We start from the raw sequence: 17,134 nt of genomic DNA, 5'->3' as shown, positions 1-17,134 counted from the left end.
ATTTTAAAGTGGCCAGGGAACAAAGGATGGCTTTCTAGGCAGAAACTCTATAGACCAGGGGAGAGTAGAATGACTAACTCAAAATACTGAAAGTAAAAACAGTCAACCAAGAATACTCTATCCAGGAAAGTTATCCTTTAGATATGAAAGAGAAATAAAGGCTTTCCCAGTCAAACAAAAGCTGAGGGATTTCATCACCACCAGACCTGCTTTACAGGGTATTTTGAAAGGAGCTCTTCACCCTTAAATGAAAGGGCAAAAGTACAGAAAACTTTAAGTAAGGTGATAAATAGAGAGGCAGAATCAGAAAATTGCAACTCTATATCAGAAGAGGTTGTTAAACACTTAATTATAGCATAAAGATTAAAGGGAGAAAAAGCAGTAAAAATAACAATAGTTACTTCAATTTGATAACAAACTCCTAACATAAAAAGAGATTATTTGAGACAATAAAAACATAAAAGAGGAAGAGAAAATGGATGGAACTTGTATAGGCAAATAAAGATAAAATTTTATCAGCAGAAAAAGGACTATTTTTATCTATGATGTTTTTTTTGCATAAAAAATAGTCCTTTTATATAAAAGGACTATTTTATACAAACCTCATTGTAACCACAAAACATAAATCTAGAGCAGAGACAGGAAACATAGAAAAGAGGGGAACCTGAAAAAAGTTATAGAAAATCACCAAACTAAAATGGCAAACAGGAACACAAGGACAAAGAAAAAATGGTGATGCAGAGCAGCCAGAACACAAAAGACAAAATGGCACAACTAAGTCCTCATCTATCAATAATCATCCGAATTGTAAATGGATTTCATTCACCAGTCAGAAGACACAGAGTGGCTGGGTGGATTATAAAACAAGATCCAAGTATATACCTCTTCCAGGAAACACACCTCAGCTCTAAAGACAAACAGAGGCTCAAAAAAGAAGGGATGGAAGATGATACTCGAAGCAGATGGCAGCCAAAAGAAACCAGGTATAGCCATTCTCATATCAGACAAAATAGACTTCAATCCAAAAGAAGTAACGATAGACAAAGATGGACACTTTATATAAAGGGGATAATGCAACAAGAAAGTATAACAGTTATTAATATATATGAACCTAACATAGGAACATCAAACTACATAAAGCAATTATTGCCAGACCTAAAGGAAGAAATGGACACTACATAATAACACTGGGGGACTTTAACACCCCACTTACATCAATGGATATATCATCTTCACAGAAAGTCAACAAGAAAACAGCAGCCTTAAATGAAAGATTAGACAAGATAGACTTAAAAGAGTTATATACAACATTCCATCTGAATGCAGCAGAATACACATTCTTATCAAATGTACATGGAACATTCTCAAGGATAGAACATATGTTGGGACACAAAACAAGTCTCAGTAAATTTAAGAAGATTGAAAGCATATCCAACGTCCTTTCTGTCTTCAGTGGTATAAAACTAGAAATCAACTGCAAGAAGAAAGCTGGAAAAAATCACAAATATGTGGAGACTGAACAACATGCTACAGAAAAACTATTGGGTTAATGAGGAATGAAAAGAGAAGTAAAAAAATGACTGAAGAAAAATGAAAATGAAAATACAACATATCAAATTCTATAAAATGCAGCAAAAGTTGTACTGAGAGGGAATTTTATAGCAATTCATGCCTATGAAACTCAAATAAACAATCTAACATTACACCTAAAGGAAATAGGTAAAGAATTAAAAATGAGTCCAAAGTCAGTATAAGGAAGGAAATAATAAAGATCAGAGCAGAAATAAATCAAATGGAGACCAAAAAAAAAAAAAAAAAAAAAAAAAAAAAGAACACACATGAAAGATCAATGAAACTATGAGCTGGTTCTTTGGAAAGATAAACAAAACTGACAAACCTTTAGCTAGACTCACAAAGATAAAAAGAGAGAAAACTCAGATAAATAAAATCAGAAATGAAAGAGGAGAAATTACAACAGATACCACAGAAATACAAAGGATTATAAGAGTATACTATGAATAGTTATCCACCAACAAATTGGTCATCATAGAAGAAATCAATAAATCCTTAGACTCATACAACCTTTCAAGACTGAATCATAAAGAAATAGAAAACCTAAGTAGATCAATCACTAGTAAGGAGATTGAGATGGTAATTTAAAAAACCTCTCAAAAAACAAATATCCAGGACCGGATACCTTCCAGGTGAATTCTACCAAACCTTCAAAGAAGATTTAATACCTATTCTTTTCAAATTCTTCCAAAAAAATTGAAGAGGAGGTAATATTTCCTAACTCACCTTGCATGGTTAATAACACCCTGATACCAATACCAGACAAGGACACCACACACATAAACAATTACAGGTCAATATCTCTGATGAGCATAGATGCAGATATCTCAACATAATATTAGCAAACCAAATACAATACATTATAGGATCATACACCATGATTAATAGGGATTTATTCCAGGGATGTAAGATGGTTCAAATCGGCAAATTAATTAACATGACACATCACATTAACAAAATGAAGTATAAAAATCAAATGATCATCTCAACAGATGCAGAAAAAGCATTTGATGAGATTCAATACCCATTTATGATAAAAACTCTCAACAAGGTGAGTATATAAGGAAAGTACCCCAACATAAAAAAGGCCATATACAAGAAACCCACATTTAATGTCATACTCAATGGTGAAAAACGGAAAGGTATCTCTCTAAGATCTGGAACAAGACAAGGACGCTCACTCTTGCCATTCTTGTTCAACATAGTCCTAGCCACATCAGTTAGTCAAGGGAAAAGAAATGCACCCAAACTGGGAAGGAAGAAAAACTGTCATCATTTGCAGATTACATGATTTTATATGTATAAAACCCTAAAGACTCCACCAAAAGAACCATTAGAAATGTTAAATGAATACTGTAAAGTTGAAGGGTAGAAAATCAATATGAAAGTCTGTTGAATTTCTAGGCACTAATAACAAACTAGCAGAATGAAAAATTAAGAAAAGAATCTCTATGTCTTCTTTGGAGAAATGTCTATTTTGGTTTTCTGCCCAGTTTTTGATTGGGTTGTTTGTTTGTTTTTTGATATTGAACTGTATGAGCTGTTGTATATTTTGAAAATTAAGCCCTTGTTGGTTGCAACATTTGCAAATATTTTCTTCCATTCTGTAGGTTGTCTTTTCATTTTCTTTATGGTTTCCTTTTCTGTGCAAAAGCTTGTAAGTTTGACTAGGTTACACTTGTTCATTTTTGCTTTTATTTCCTTTGCCTTGGGAGACTGATCTAAGAAAGTATTGCTAGGATTTATATCAGAGAATGTTTTGTCTATGTTATCTTATAGGAGTTTTATGTGTCATGTTTATATTGAAGTCTTTAAGCTATTTTGAGTTTATTTTTGTGTATGGTGTGAGGGTGTGTTCTAACTTCATTGATTTACATGAGGCCATCCAGCTTTCCCAACACCTCCTGGTGAAGAGATTATCTTTCCCCACTGTATATTCTTTTATTTTAACTTTTTATTTTATATTGGAGTATAGCTGATTAACAATGTTGTGATAGTTTCAGGTGCACAGCAAAGTGACTCAGCCATACATATACATGTATCCATTCTCCACAAATTTCTCTCCCTTCCAGGCTGCCACATAGCATTGAGAGAGTTCCCTGTGCTATGCAGTAGGTCCTTGTTGGTTGCCTCCTTTGTTGAAGATTAATTGACCATAGGTGTGTGGGTTTACTTCTGGGCTCTTTATTCTGTTCCATTGATCCATATGTCTGTTTTGTGCCAATACCATGCTGTTTTGATTACTGTAACTTTGTAGTAGTGTCTAAGTCTGGGAAGGTTGTGCCTTCAGCTTTGTTCTTTTCCCTCAGGATTTCTTTGGCATACAGATGGCCAACAGACACATGAAAAGATGCTCGACATCATTAATTATTAAAGAAATGCAAATCAAAACTACAATGAGGTACCACCTCATACCACTCAGAATGGCCATCATTAAGAAGTCTACAAATAATAAATGCTGGAGAGGGTGTGGAGAAAAGGAACCCTCCTACACTGTTGGTGGGAATGTAAATTGGTGCAGCCACTTTGGAGAACAGTATGGAGGTTCCTTAAAAGACTAAAAATAGAACTACCATATGATCCAGCAATCCCACTCCTGGGCATATACTCAGACAAAACTATAATTCTAAAAGATACATGCACCCCAGTGTTCATTGCAGCATTATTTACAATAGCCAAGACAAGACAATAGCCAACCTAAGTGTTCATCAACAGAGGAATGGTTAAAGAAGATGCGGTCTATATATACAATAGAATATTACTCAGCCATAAAAAAAGAATGAAATAATGTTATTTGAAGCAACCTAGAGATAATGATACTAAGTGAAGTAAGTCAGACAGAGAAAGCCAAATATCACATGATATCGCTTATATGTGGAATCTAAAAAAAGGATACAAATGAACTTATTTACAAAACGGAAACAGATTCACAGACATAGAAACAAACATATGGTTACCAAAGAAGAAAGGGGTGGGGAGAATAAATTAGGAGTCTGGGATTAACAGATATACATTACTATATATAAAATAAATAAACAACAAGGACCTACTGTGTAGCACAGGGAACTATATTCAATATCTTGTAATAACCTATAGTGAAAAAGAATCTGAAGAAGAATATATATATTCTTTATACATTTATATATAAATCTGAAAAAAGATAATATACAAACATGTATATATATGTATATCTGAATCACTGTGTCATACAGCTGAAACTAGCACAACATTGTAAATCAACTATACATCAATAAAAAAATCTCATTTACAAACTCAAAAAAATAAAATACCAAGAATAAATTTAAACACTGAAAATTGTACACTAAGAAAGATAAGATATTGTTGAAAGAAATTGAAGAAGACAGAAAGAAATGGAAAAATATTCTGTGCTCATGGATTGGAAGGAATAAATTGTCAAGATGTCCATATTACTTACAGTAATCTACAGATCAATGAAATCCCTATTAAAATCCCAATGATATTTTTCACAGAAATAGAACAGAAAACTTAAAATTTGTGTAGAATCACAAAAGATGGCAAATAGCCAAAGCAATCCTGAGGAAAAAGAACAAAGCTAGAGGTATCACATGCTCTGATTTTAAATTATACTACAAAGCTGTATTAACCAAAACAGCATGGTATTGGCAGAAAACAGACACACAGATCAATGGAACAGAATAGAGAGTTCAGAAATAAACCCATATAGATACTGACAACTAATTTACAACAAAGGAGCAAAGAATATACAATGGAGAAAGACAGTCTCTTCAGTAAATGATGTTGGGAAAACAGGACTGCCACACACCAAAAGAAAGAAACTAAATTGCTACCTTACACCACACACAAAAATTAACTCAAAATACATTAAAGACTTGAATGTAAGACCGGAAACCATAAAACTCTTAGAAGAAAACATAGATAATACACTCTTTGTAATTGGTCTTATCAATATCTTTCTGGATTTTTCTTTTCAGGCAAGGGAAACAAACAAAAATAAATGTGACTGCATCAACCTAAAAAGCATCTGTACAGAAAAAGACATCATCAACAACATGAAAAGACAGCCTACCAAATGGGAGAAGATTATTTGCAAATCATATATCCAATGAGGGATTAATATCCAAAATATGCAAAGAACTTACACAACTCAAGAACACCAACAACAGAAAAAACCAAGCTGATTAAGAAATGGGCAGAGGATCTGAACAGGCATTTTTCCAAGAAGAAAAATGGCTCATAAGCACATGACAAGATGCTCAACATTACTAATTATAAGGGAAATGCAAGTCAAAACCACTCTGAGATATCACCTCACATCCATCAGAATGGCTGTTATCAAAAAGTCCAGAAATTACAAGTGCTGGAGAAGGTGTGGAGAAAAGAGAACCCTCATAAACTGTTGGTGGGAATGTAATTTGATACAGCCATTGTGGAGAACAGTATGGAGGTTCCTCAAAAAATTATGAGTAGAACTACCATATTATCCAGCTATTTCACTTCTGAGTATTTATTTGAAGAATATGAAAACACTAATTAGAAAAAATATATGCACGCTTATGTTTATTGCAACATTGTTTACAGTAACTTAGATATGGAAAAAACCTAAGTGTCCATCTATGGATGAAAGGATAAAGAAGATGTGGTATATATATATATATATATATATATATATATATATATATATATATATATATATGCCACCTGAATACTATTCAGCCATAAAAAGATGAAATCTTGCCATTTGTGACAACATAGATAGACCTTGAGGGCTTTATGTTAAGTGAAATAAGTCAGACAGGGAAGACAAAGACCGTATGATCTCACTCCTATGTGGAATTAAAAAAAATAAATAAAATGAACAAACCAAACAAAAACAAACATATAGACACACAGAGAAGAGAATAGTGATTGCCAAAGGGGATAGGGGTGGGAAGAGGGTGTAATGGGTAAAGGGGGTTAACTGTATGGTAATGGTTGGAAACCAAACTTTAGGTGGTGAGCACCCTATAGTGTATATAGAAGCAGAAATGTAATGTTGTACATGTGAAACTTATATACTGTGATAAACCAGTGTTACCTCAATTCCCCCAAAAAAAATATGTTCACTTGAGTAAGACTGACATATTTTGAAGTATGCTTCTTTAGTTACTTTCAAAATGAAATTTCTGCTTCCTTATGCTGTTATTTCAATGTGCATAGAATTTTGAAACTGAAGATGCTTCAAAAGGGATTCTTCATTTCCTTGAGCACATGCAATTCGTTCTTAAAACAAATCATTGGGTTGGAAGACTGTATAACTCAGTTGTTTATCTAGTTCACAAAATATGCCTTGTTGATCAATTTGTCATTTTCCTGTGTCCTTTTTAATGCTCATCTCATGATTCCAAGACTCACTTTGTCAAATATAAAGCAAGTACTATCACTACACTGTGCTAAGTACTGTTCCAAGTACTTTCACTTCATTGTCATTTAATCTTCACAAAAATTCTATAAAGTGAGGTATATTATTACCCCCAATTTGTAGATGAAGAAATTCAGGCATGGAGAGGGTGACTTTGCACAGATCATTCAGTCAAGGCAGCCAGGATTAGGCCTACAGAGCCCCAGGTGAATCAGAAAGTTGTATTTTAATGTAAAATCTCTAGATCTGTTAATGGTGGTAACTAACTCAAATAAATTTTAAATATTGTGTGAGTCAACAAAACGCAGGCAAAAGGCAAAATATCTGCACACTGAACACAGCAGTGCACATTCAGTTTTTGACTTCAGGCTCTTAGGATTCCTTGCTCATTTACATCTTCCAGGTACTCCTGGCTTTGCTCACCACTGCTGCCTCTTCTGAATCTTTCTATGGGCCATTTACCACACTCTGATTTCCACATTATTAAGTTGGGCTTGTTCACTCTCTTCTTCTCACCTTCTTGCAAGTAATTTAAGAGGACAAATAGGCACAATTGAAGGAGGTGGACTGTGGGTAATAGAAGGACATACATTTATTGAAAAAAAATCCACATATAAGTACACTCATGAAGTTCAAATAAATGTTGTTCAGGGGTCAAATCTACACTGAAATAGGCTTCTGAAGATGACTTCAGGAAAATGAAAATGTTATATTCTGAGATGAATCAGGCAATCTTATAAAGAAGCTGTTCCTTGCCTCTTACCCTCTTTAAGAGGTTATTTGGGCTGAAATACTGCAGCTCTCTGTCTCATTAGTGGAGTGCGTTAAGTCTGTTGTAGGATTATGTTATCTCTCATCTCCATTCTGTTGTCTATAACTTCCTTTTAGAGTTTGAAAACTCCTCATTTTAAGTTTCTTCCCCATGCTCTTTCTTGTGTTACATTGGTCACACTTATTCTCTTTTCTTCCTTTCTTTGTTTTGCATATATATTGCTAGTGGTACTAGTCTTCACATTTCAGCTGCAGTTTAATTAGGATATTTCATTTGAATCCTTAAGCTTGTCAGTTTTACACTGTGTTGCTCACAACATCCAGCAGAGAAATCAGTCCCATCAGTTTTCTCTTCTCTGGGTTGACATCGTTGAAGTACTCTACAGGAAAAGGAGGCCTTGATTCCAGACATAGAGAGAAACTTCATGAACTGAAGGGCTGGTGTGTGACCTGCAAAACCAAAAACAAGATTGACTAAACTGGGACATCTCTGCCTCTTCCTGCTGCACTAAAATAGAGAATATATTCGGGTGACCCCATTTGTAGTCTGCTGTTTGAGGGCTCTGTTATAAGGGCTAAATGATGACAGGGAATAAAATCTAAATGAATGCCAGGATTTAAAAAAATATATATATATTTACAAATTCCTTTAAAGATGTAACTGATTTTAACTACATTATAGTACTAATTATAACTACATTATAATTTTGTAAAAGAGATCATGATTGACAATTTTTTATTTTGTATTTGAAACATTTCCCCTCAGTTTTTGTGAAAGGACCCTTTTGACTCATCCAATAATGCTAAGCAACCAGGTATATAATACTAAATGATATTTTATCTGTATTTTCTCAACATTCTATGTACAATAGGAATTTGGATGTACAAGTCTTCCTTCCTTAGTGAAAACATGCAAATATCTCACAGAAAAGAAATGGGTACAGTAATCTTTGACATGCCCTGTTTCAGAACAGTGGCCATATACTCATTAGTATTATTTATTGTAATAAGAAGAAAATAATTATATAGCAGGGTGATAGGAGGTTTGGGATTTTCTTTAAACTATCCCATAGAAATCTGACAAGTTCCACTTATATTTTAAGGTCAGCGTTTATTATACCTCCTAACTCTGCCAGGCAGAATTAATTATTTATCTTTTCTGCTTCATAGAATTTTGTTCAGTCATAGTACTTGGTGTGTTGTATTTTAATTTATATTTCTGTCTCCTCAGAAGGACTGTGAAGGACTATATTCTTCTGGAAGAATATATGGTATATATCTGCAAAGAAAAGGATCTCACTCAAGTGTTAGTAATTATTAGCTTTGGATAGAGAGATTATTTGTGATCTTTGCAAATAAATTATTTTTGTTTCTGTTTACTTAAATTTTCTATTTTTTCTAGTATGTTGTCATTTTTTCCCAGCAAGTACGTATTGGCTTTTTGTCAGGTATTGTTCTAGGAATTAGGTAGTATGCTGAGAACAAAACAGAGCAAAATCCCTGTCCTCATGGAGCTTATATTCTCATGGGAGGAATCAGAAAAAAAATGTAAAGAAGGAAAAGAAGGAAGAAGAGGAAAAAAGGAGGAAGAAGAGAGAAGATGGAGAAGAAAGAAAAATAACACTAGTAGTAGAGATCAGTGATGGCTGGAGATCATTAAGAGGTGAAAGCAAGTGAAAGGTGGTTTCTAAGCCCGTGCACCACAGCTACTGAGCCTGCACTCTAGAGCCCATGAGCCACAACGACTGAGCCCACATGTCACAACTACTGAAGCTCATGTGCCTAGAGACCGTGCTCCACAACAAGAGAAGCCACTGCAATGAGAAGCCCGTGCACCACAATGAAGAGAAGCCCCCGCTCGCTGCAACTAGAGAAAGCCTGCATGAAGCAATGAAGACTCAACGCAGCCAAAACAAAAAAAAAAAATTGAAGACATTTTTCAGAAAGTAGGAACAGAGGATAAGTAGGAACACAAGTGATGGAAAATAGGAGAATATATATTTAAAAAGCAGAGGATCCATTCAGGAGGCCTAATATTTGACAAGTAAGGGCTCTAGTCAGGGAAACCAAAGTAATGGGACAGAAGAGATCATCGATGGACCTGTCATACAGTTTTCCAAGGGTCCGCCTAATTCACGCTCAAACCCACCAGTCAAATGTGAGGGCAGAACAAAGGCTCTTTATACATGTGGGGTCTCACAAAGTTATCTTCTATATATTTTCTGGAAGTTGGTAGAGGAAGCGCTCCACCAAAACAAGAGGGTAAACAATACGGGAGAGATGTGGGGTCGAAGGACAGAGGGTTCTAACAAGGGAGTGGGTGAAGCGAATTCCAAGCATGCGGGTGGAGGGAAGTGCCAGGGCTTCAGCTGGAGAAGCGTGGGCTAGAGCAGGAGGACAAGGGGCCACCACACGGAAGTCCCCCCCAAGGACCACCATGAACTGCTGACATACCTGATGGATTTGTACTGAGATGTATCTGAGAGTTTGTTAGGAGATTTTTAAAATATATAAATTTGTGATGAATTCATGGAAGACTAAGCAAGCAAACAAAACCAAGCAAACGAATAAGCAACAGTAACAAACAAACTAAAACACTCCAGTCAAATAGAAACACTAGAAAAAAGTAAATGAAGAGCAAATGTTAAGAAGAAAGAAAATATAATCATATATGTACTATGTGAATGAGCTGTAACTATGTATACATAATCACAATTTTGTTAAAAATGAATATTGACAATAAAAATTATGATATAACCACATTGTGAGAATGAGGTAAGATGTATATGTATTTGGTCATATAAGAGATTTAAAAAATGTACTTCTGTGTAGGGTGCCAATTGACAATATCTAAAAAATAATGATATATTATTTATAAGCCTGCTGTTTAGATATGGGAAGTAAAGCAATAGAATAAAAGGATAATATAGTTTAAAATGATTATCTTTTGGTGGTGGAAGCAAATGGTGAGGAAGGATAAAGCAGGACACTGGTGTTTTTTTGCTGTAAGTCTTGCAATAATAGTATTTGACTTCTAAAATATATACACATGTTATTTTGAGGAAGGAAGTAAAAAAAGGGAACAAAGCAGGAAAGGAAGGAGGGATGGAGGAAAAGAGGGAGGGATGAAAGGGGGAGGGCAGGAGGGAGAAAAGGAGAGAGAGAAAGAAAGGAAGAAAGAAGAGTTAAGAAGAGGCACAGAGACTACAGGCAAATAATAGAATAATAAGTACATTAGCCCTGCAGAATACATCAGCTATTTTTGTGTGTTATGAGGGTATTGGGGGTGGAGAGGAAGGGATGATCTATCCTCTACCTTTTTCCTCTTTGGAGCTAAAATCTCCAAATTCTTGTCATTATAGTGAGAATTCAACACCCAGCTTCACTTTCATTGACATGGAAGCATACAACCCCAGGCTGATCAGTGTTCTCTCATAATTCTGGACAAAGTGATTGGCTCAAGGATGGACACATCATTGATACAGATTGACATGGATACTGGGGGATAGAGTATGTCTTTCTTTTTCCTGGATTTCTTAGCTCTAACCCTGGAGCTGCTGGGGATCATCTTTGCTACCACGTGATTGAATCTTTCTAGAATAAAGCAAACACAGAGGAAATCAGAGGGTAAAAAGACACAGCCTCAGATATGGGATGATATCATGCTTGAAATAGGTCAAGGATTTCTTAGTTATCCATACCAATATATCTCTCTTGTGTTTTGGCTAGTTTGATCTGGCTTCTGCCATCTGCCACCAAGAGTCTTGAGTCACTGAGCCTTATTTCCATTCTCCATCCACTTTCTTCTTTGTCCCTGACTTGTTTATACCACCAACTTCAGAAATCCATAGCTCTCTTTTACAAAAATCCACATTCAAAAAATCTGTATAAACAGTTTTGGAAACAAATTAATATGTTATCTTATTTGGGAGTATTTGAGTGTTGATATGACATGAAATAGAGGTGAATATTAGGATGTTCTTTTGAATTTTGTTTTTTTAGGATATTACTTAATTTATTATTTGTTATTTATGTTGACTGATTGAAGTATAGTTGATTTACAATGTTGTGTTAGTTTCAGGTGTAGAGCAAAGTGATTCAGCTCTCTCTATATATATATGTATGTATATATATATGTATATATGTACATATATATATATATATGTTCTTTTTCATACTTTTCCCTTATAGGTTATTACAAAGTATGATGTATAGTTCCCTGTGCTATACAGTAGGTCCTTGTTGGTTATCTATTTCATATATGATAGTGTGTAAATGTTAATCCCAAACTCCTAATTCATCCCTCACCTGCTCTGTTATTTATTTATATATATATTTGAAAAAATTGTATATGCTTAAGGTGATGATTTGATATACATACACATAGTGAAATGATTGCCACAGTCAAGTTAATTAACATATCTTCCCCCATAGTTACCATTTTCATATGTATAGTGAGAGCACTTGAAATCTACCCTCTTAGCAAATTTCCATATTCAGTACAGTCTTCCTAACTACAGTCATCACGCTGTACACTAGACCTCTAGACTCATTTGTCCTACATCAAAACAACTGTGCCCTTTGACCAACCTTTCCCCATTTTTCCCACCTCCCTGCCTCTGGTAATCACTGTTCTATTATCTGCTTCTATGTATTTGACATTTTTAGAGTCCACGTATAACGGGATCATGCAGTTTTCTTCTTTCTATGTCTGGCTTATTTCTCTTATCATAGATCCAAGGATGGAGAGAATGAAACGTGCCCACCAAACTGAGAAGGTATCTTGAAACTGAAAAATGCAGGAGCCAGGTCCCTATAATCAATGGGTCAGTTTATTATTGAGTGACTTACATACAGTGTGGAATCAGGCAGACAGGGATCCCTCTGCTATTCAGCGATTCCCTGCACCACCAAGGGGCCACCACTGGGACAACTTTATAGTCAAACTCAGACATGAGGGTACGTGCTCAGAGACAGGGCGTGCATTCCTAAGTCAAGACTGTATCTGATCTATGATGGTTAACTAGACTTATGAGTGCCAGGAACATGTCAGAGAAAAATCTTAATGTTCAAAGACTAACAGAGCATATGGGCTACTTAATGAACATTAAACAGTATCTATTAACTACAAAGCCCTTGACAACAGAGAAGAGATTTACTACACAGTAAAGTCCCAGGTAGGGTCAGAGGAAGAAAAGGAGGAGCTGAAGGGGCCCAGGATGGTGTTAGTTATGCTAACAGCTGTACAACGTAACAGCCTCCAGGTTCATCCATATGTTGCAAATGGCAGAATCTCCTTCTTTAAGGCTGTGGCTATATATATATATATATATATATATATATATATAGCCACAATTTCTTCTTAATCCATCTGTTGATGGACACTTAGGTATTATTCATATCTTGGCTCTAATGAATAATGCTACAAAGAACCTGGGAGTGCAGATATATTTTTGAGATACTGATTTCATTTTCTTTGGCTACATCGCCAGAAGATGCATTGCTGGATCACAGTATAGCTTTATTTTTAGTTTTTTAAGGAACCTCCATACTGTTCTCCATAGTGGCTGCACCAATTTACATTCCCACCAACTGTATACAAGGGTTCCCTTTTCTCCACCCCCTCACCAACACTTATCTTTTTCTATCCTTAGGATATTTTAACTGTCTGGAAATCTAGGTGATAATTAGTCAGGCTTCATAAAAGAGAAAAGAAGTATGTTTTAATTCTTGCAAACAACTTGAAATGTTAGCAAAAGCTGAGGTTACCTTTAAGTCGTTGACGTCGTGTATGCATTTAAAGGACAACTTAATTCAGTCAATTATTTGTATCTTTTTAGAAACAAAATCATGTTTCTAGAATGTATAAATAGTCAAATAATTGATTTTTTTCTTTTTCAAAAGTTAGATATATGTCACATAATGTGTGTGACTGTATTTTTCCAACATTTCCCCTTCTCAATTATTCTTTCATTTCTCCTATCATTGCTAGAAATTTTAAGCCAACTAGAGAAATCCTTTTGTTGCTTCACATTTTTTGCTCCCTGTCCTCTTTCTCCAGGGTGGGTACCTTGATTCTGAGAGCTGGCCATGGTGATGAGGCCTGTGTGGGATGTTTTCCTTGGATTGTCACAATGTTTGTACAGATCTGTTTCCTGAATGAACTTTCTGGCTAAGGGCAAGCAGAAACTGTACTTAAAGGAGCTAACATAGAAGGCATTTTGTGGTTTCTGGATTCACCATATTAATCAAAAGGAAGTCACTGAATTGACCCTTTTTAAATTTTTTAATTGGAAAGTTCTCAGAAATCAGCTGTAATATAAATTCCCAAATGGAAAAACTGAAGATGAGCAAAATTGAAAAACTGAACTAGATAAATGCATGTGTGTTTATTTTACCCACTCTGCTTATAATTGTAAAATATATGCCATAAATAGGGTGAAAATTTTGGTAACTTGGTGTAAGTGTACATGTTTACTGCTGACAGTCTTCATTTAGATTTTAAGAGCTCTTTATAATTCTTAATGACTTAGCCTGAAACATTGTCTTTGTGAATGAGTAGTTCATCTCTTCACAGGTGTAACATCTGTACAGAGTACTGTTGTAACACAACATCCTTCCTGTGCCAGGTAAAGGTCAAACTCAGGAACTTCTTGTTGCTGTTGCAGATATGACTGGGGAGTTTTCATTACAGGGAAAGCTAAAGGTCAGACTGGAACTGAGCCAGCGCACACTTTATGTGGAAGGAATTGCCAGAACCAGATGGAGGACAGTGGAATTTCTATCCATGATATAGGGGTGACCCCATCACTCTTGAATGGCCCTAGAGATTGGGAATGAGGACACCTCTGTGTCAGTTAATGCTAGTTCTTCAAAGTACAATATTTGTGACAAGTTCAATTATGAAGATTTCCATCTGTAAACTTTTCCAGAGATTAAATTTAGTGATAACTGTTCCTACTTTCTCACTCTCAGGATTCACACTGCATGAGAATTGACATTCAGAATTACAGGGGAAAGAAGAATGAGAAAGAGATGTGCTTTGTTTACAATTAACCTGTAATCATAGAAAAGTTTCTGCCCCTTGTTCATTGCCTCATTTTCACATCTTGTTCTTTCTTCACATCATAGAGACCTCTAATAATAAGTATTAGTGTTTTAAGATAGTCAGTAGTCCATATACTATTTAAATAAAAAGTTGTTATTTTTAAGGAAAAAGTTTCCCAGAGTCACTGAAAGTAGAATCAAAGAACACCAATTCTTTTTTTTTTTTTTTTTTTTTTTGCGGTATGCGGGCCTCTCACTGTTGTGGCCTCCCCCGTTGCGGAGCACAGGCTCCGGACGCGCAGGCTCCGGACGCGCAGGCTCAGCGGCCATGGCTCACGGGCCCAGCCGCTCCGCGGCATATGGGATCCTCCCAGACCGGGGCACGAACCCGTATCCCCTGCATCGGCAGGCGGACTCTCAACCACTTGCGCCACCAGGGAGGCCCAAAGAACACCAATTCTTAAGTGCAAACTGCTAAGACAGTTTTCTCTGATATCAAAGCAACCTGAGATAGATTACCATGCATCCTGCTCCAAGGCTTTCTGAGGATGGAGATGGTACTAATGTCTGCAGAAGCTTCCTTTTGAACGTTATAATCTCTGTCAACAAAACTCTCTTATCTCTAGTGTCAGTCTCTTCTCAATCACAATTTAAATCCACTTCCCACCTTATATAGCCCTCATAGTATGGAAATACTAGGAAGTACCCTTTATATAACATTTTTCTACTTTTTAAAGTAGCCGTCATCCCATTACCTTCTTTTTTGAAGATTAAACAACCCATATGCTTTATTCTTTCTTAATAGGCTTTAATCATCCCACCCATAATCTTGGTCTGCCAAACGGGAATCTGTGCCTACTCTCATCTGGCCAACTCCTCCAAATATGAATTTTTAAAGAACTCAGTGCTGACTCATAATAAACTCATGGTCTGTTATCAGTTCCCACATTTAAAAAAATGTGGTCCTGATGTCTAGTCAGTGATTTCCACAATTAGGATAGTGTTTGGTTTGGGATTTAAAGGACTGGGAGATAAATGGTGAAATATTCCCCTTTTTCTAATCTGACATTAATGATGTATGGTACCCCCCATTGTGGAACGGTCAAAATTCTTTATCCTACTTTGGTGAATATAGTCTCATTAAGAACATGAAATGTTTTAAGTACTTCAGGAGGAGAGCTACTTGTCAGCCAACTTGACATTGTTGTGTAGAGATAGCTTCTCAATCAGTAGAAATAAGCCAGTGGTAATATTTGAGAAAAATTGCCAATCTGAAACTCTTCTCAAACTTCATATGTATTTATCTGCAATTTGTACATTAGCATATTTATAATACACACATATGTTTATTGTGTATCCTCAGTGTGCTAGGCAGTGTGCAGAAGGGAAACATAGTTCTAGTCTTTGCAAAATTTTGGAAAAAAATAACTTTGCAAAACTTCAGCATGTCACAAACAGAATATGCGCCTGTATAAATATGGTCACATGTATTTAAAATATATACATGCTATAATTCTGCTTTTCTATTTTGGCAGTTATTTTTTATTTTTTTCCCATTAAGTAGACCCAGGTAGATAATACAGAGCAGTGTCAGACATATGAATCTAAATGTGAGACTCACTCCTTCTTAGACTCATACTTTTTCTGAGATGAGCTTGAATTTAAGAAAGATTTTTAATGAAGGAGAAATGATGGTTTAACAGATGGCAGATGGGAGGTTGTTCTAGGTTTTCGAAATAGCATAAACTGTCCTATAAAGCATCTATAGAAAGAGACAGACAGAAGGGGAAGTGAGTGGTATTTCTTGATTACTGTGTTGGAAACAGGTGGGGGAAATAATGGAGGTGTTACAGGTAGGTGGGCTAGGGAGAGTGACACGGACATCCCGACTGATTGGCAATGCAGGATAAAGCACCATGATCTTCCTCTGAGGAGGAAAATCATTTTTGCAGCAGCAAAGGAAGAAGAACCAGCTATTTGCTAAGTGAGAAGAGATAGGATACAGAAAGTAAAAAGAGGAGACTTAGCATATGGTGAACATTCAACCCCTAGAAAGAGTTCCAGCTGCCCTTTCTAACTTCCCACCATCAACTTCCCTTCCTGAGGGTCAGCCTCTGAACTGAGTACAGTGAGAAGCAGGTTTAACTGAAGAGTCTCTATCTTCCATAAACACACATCCTTCAGCACTCCCACACAGGCATGTCTCCAGTCCACAGCACTGTGATCACAAAGGTGGGCAAAAGAGCATTCCTCCCAATCCTCATGGAAATTTTTTGGGGGAGGGATAAGAAAATAAGTAAGCAAAGAAGTAAATACCTTGCAAATTGTACTAGATGCTGTGAA

This window comes from Mesoplodon densirostris, chromosome 12 (genome assembly GCF_025265405.1).
Source record: "Mesoplodon densirostris isolate mMesDen1 chromosome 12, mMesDen1 primary haplotype, whole genome shotgun sequence".
NCBI lineage: Eukaryota > Metazoa > Chordata > Mammalia > Artiodactyla > Ziphiidae > Mesoplodon > Mesoplodon densirostris.
Note: the sequence above shows the minus strand (reverse complement) of the source record.